The sequence below is a fragment of the Silene latifolia genome, chromosome 10 (genome assembly GCF_048544455.1).
Source record: "Silene latifolia isolate original U9 population chromosome 10, ASM4854445v1, whole genome shotgun sequence".
Lineage (NCBI taxonomy): Eukaryota > Viridiplantae > Streptophyta > Magnoliopsida > Caryophyllales > Caryophyllaceae > Silene > Silene latifolia.
The window spans coordinates 51,489,548-51,493,512 of NC_133535.1; the positions used below are offsets into that span (position 1 = coordinate 51,489,548).

Here is a 3,965-nt window from a genome sequence, read left to right on the forward strand (position 1 = left end):
ACGCAGGGATCTGCGAGGCCGCAAACGCTCCCTGATGGCAACCGGTACACCCGTGTAGTGCTCCCAAGGCCACCCAACAAACTACATCCAAAGCAAAGCTATTCAGCGAACTGGGGGCTTCATGAGCTACCTAATCATCCTATCTCTATCTATTTCTATAAAGGAGAAGGGGAGGAGAGCGGGAACTTACATCAGCAACCCGAAGCTTGTTCACGCGACGCCTGCAGTCCTCTTAAGTCGACTTAGTTGACTTCTTCCGAGCCACCGTCCAACCCCTCACAAAAGGGTAAGCCGAGGGAACACCATCTGTAGTCCCCGGACGCAGAGGAGTGAATTAAGCATACAACCAAGCCTGTAATAAAACACAGCAAACACAAATTAGCCAATTTCTCAAAAATTGCCAAAGTCAAAATCAAAATCACACTAAAAAAAACTACCACGAAAAAACTCGTACCTCAAAGATGAGGCCGGGACCAACCAAAGAAGGAGCACTACCCGCTCCCACTGTCTCCGGACGCACCGCCGCGTGCAAGTACCGGGTGAAACTCGCCAAAGTCGGCGTAACCCAGTCAAACCGACCCAAAGTGTCAAGGTCGGTGAGGAGAGGAAGCACCTTGGTCGACAAGCGCTCACCCTTGTCACCAAAGTACGTGGCACCCAAGAAGTACCATAACCACAGCCGCGCCTCTTTCGCGTCAGCCTCAACCACTGCCTCCGGGCTCGCCAACGGCGCCGGAGCAAAACCTGCCACCCTCTCAGTGAAGTGGTCCTTCACATACGAACTCGCGATCAAGTATGGAGTGACGTCGGAAGGCTCCGGCAAAGCAGTACCGATCAAACCAGTGACCGCAGGAGAGGACACTCTCTCCGGCGTCTCGGTAAACGCAATGGGCAACTCGCCACAGAGAAGGCCGGATACCATGGCGAAGTCCTCTAAAGTCACGCCGACCTCCCCAAACTCCATGTGGAACGATGACGTCGTATCCTAATACCGATCCAACATAGCGCGGATCAAACACAGGTTCACTCTAATCGAGGACCTATGAATGTCCCGCCAAGCGGCCACCAACGGCCCAAAAGCCGACCTCTCTATCAACGCCCTCGACCCGGCTCGGATAACGTCGTAGAGACCCAAGCAGGTAGAAAAGCCCGAGAAAGTCCTCATGGTGCCAATTGATGTGACCATAATTAGAGCATATTTAGTCCCCGAATTAGCCTTGTTCCCATGCTTTTTAGTGCATATTTGGGTCATTTATTGTCTTTAGTTCTTTGTTTTGCATATTCTTTGAGGTTTTGTGTCCTTGGTAGGAAAGGAGTGCAAACCTTGCATTTTCATGGCAAAATGAGGCTAAATTGATTGAATTTAATGACCAAGCATCAAGGAGAGACAAGATTAGAAGGCCTTTGTACATACTATAGTAGATGGATAATGATGAGAAAAGATCCTTGCATCCCCGAGGAAATCCTCAAGGATTTTATGAAGAAAAAGGAAGAAAGGAAGAAGGAACAAGACTGCCTGACAATCCGTGCGAATTGTCTAGAAGACGCCCGTCTTCACCCCACAATCCGTGCGTCTTCACCCCCAAGACGCCCGGGCAAAAGCTCCAGAAGACGCCCGTCTTCACCACCTGGACGCCCTGGCAGAGACCGCCAAATCCGCCCGTCCCGTGCTAAAGACGCCCGGATTCCCAGACAGTCCCATTTCGTCTTCTTCAAGCTTAAAGGAAGGATGCACATCTTTTTCTAGAGACCGGAGTCTCCCTAGAGACCGGAGTCTCCCAAAAGAGACCGGCGTTTCCTCAACAAGGAACTTAATCATCATTTAAGCCCTTAGTTAACCCTAATTCATACACCTAATCCCCACTATAAATACCCCATTAGTCTAATTAGAAGAGCATGTTCTTCTTAGCAATCTTTAGAGTAGTTAATATCAATCAAATCTCTCTTTAATCTTGTAATCAACATTTAATCAAGTTTTAATACAAGTTTTATTTCCTTAATCTCTCTCTTGTTCATCCTTTATTTTGGGTAATTGAAGATTATTTGGGTTATTATTGGGAGATTGACAACCTCTCAATCAAGCATCAAGTACTTCTTTTATTCTTTGCTTTATTATTGGAATCATTAGTAGGTATAATTCTCTTAATCCCTCTTTAATTATTGTTAATCACTTTCATTTATTCATCATGTTTCATTTTGTTGGTATGATTGACAACCTTGCTAGCATGTTCAACATGATAATGAGTGAGTAGTTTCCTTAGATAGGGTTAATGGGTAATTAGGGGAAACCAACATGGGGGATGATTCATGCTTAAATTAATATGCTTTCATAATTTATTTGCTTGCTTGTTGTGATCTCAACTTATGCACATGTTATGTTTGATGAAATGTGAGCCTATGAATCCTTGCATTTTTTACCCATCACCTATCTTTTCAATGAGACTTGTAAGACATAAACCAACTCGAGTCTCATTAGACCATGCATATTGTTGAGTAGGGAAGATTAAGTCGACTTGTAGGTGTTGTACAATCTAATCGATTCGGCTCCGGGACCCAAACTTTCCTAGGATTGTAAGATATAAACCAACTCGATCCATCACAACAATAATTGCTTGCTTATAACTTGAGAATATGTTTGTATGATCAATTCCCATGAATCCCCTATGACCCTATGACACCCTAGTACCTTTTATCAATTGTTTACATCCCTTTTAATTCATCTTGCTTGTTTACTTTCATTGCTATTTAGTTTAGTGATCTTCTACTTCAAACCCCAATTGTGACACCCTTAAGACACCACTAGTTGCAATATAAATCTCATCTCAATTCCCGTCCCTTGGGATCCGACCTTTACTTGCCTCTTTACTAATTATAGAGTCGTTTGTGAAGTTATAAATTGTGTTTTGGTCTAGGTGCTCTTAATGACAAGTAACCGAAAAATATAGAACCTACCCAATGGTACTCCCACACCACAACATCTAACCGGAAATTTTATTGCCAAATCCGCATTTATCCAATTAGTCGAAAGAAGCCAATTTGGGGGGATGCCTAGTGAAGACCCTCATTCTCATATGGAGACTTTTTGTGACTATTGTGATGCGATTTCTCAAACCGGCGTAACTCAAGACCAAATTCGATGGGTCTTATTTCCTTTTTCTCTAATTGGCACCGCGAAACAATGGTTGAAGGGCCTTGATAAGGCTACTCTCGGAATTGATTCTTGGAAGAAGTTGGCTCTAGCTTTCTACAAAAAGTTCTATCCATCGGAAAAGACTAACATGCTAAGAGCTCAAATCACGGGCTTTAAGCAAAGGGATGAAGAATCTTTGTATGAAGCTTGGGAGCGATTCAAGGGAATTTGTCGCTCATGTCCTCACCATGGACTTAGCGAGTGGTTCTTGGTACAACAATTTTGGAATGGTCTTTATGAAGATTCAAGGAACATTCTCAACATGGGATCAAATGGAATGTTCACCGAAGTTGATGACAATCAAACTTGGAACAAAATTGAGGAAATGGCGGTCCATAACTCACAATATAGTAGACCTCGCAAGGCTACTAGAGGGGGAAAGCATGAAGTGGACTCCATTACTCAATTGGGTGCTCAACTTAGTGCTCACATTGATACCATCAATTTGAAGTTTGAAAAAGCTATGGCTAGACTTGAAGAAGCCTCAAAATCACCAAAGCATCATGTTAATGCCATGACGGCACCTTCATCAATCCCAAGTGGGATATGTTAGAATTGTGGAACTTTGGGACATGACCAAGGTGAATGTAGGGGAACAAATGAACAAGTGAATGCTTTCCAAGCATACAAGAGTGGTACCCCTTATTCAAACTATTACAATGAAAACACCAAATTCCATCCAAATCTCTCATACAAAAGCCAAAATGTTCAAAACCCTCAACCAACATACACCCCACCTCCCATGAGAAACCAAAATCAAAGACCCTTTTACAAC

The 3,965-nt window shown here is 43.6% G+C and overlaps 1 non-coding gene across 1 annotated transcript; it reads right to left on the bottom strand.

Annotated features, from left to right (window-relative positions):
• Positions 1-3,278: 3,278 nt before the first annotated feature.
• LOC141610087 (small nucleolar RNA R71) lies at positions 3,279-3,385 on the bottom strand. The gene has a single exon (XR_012527981.1). It is a non-coding gene; the product is annotated as a small nucleolar RNA R71 (small nucleolar RNA).
• Positions 3,386-3,965: the final 580 nt, after the last annotated feature.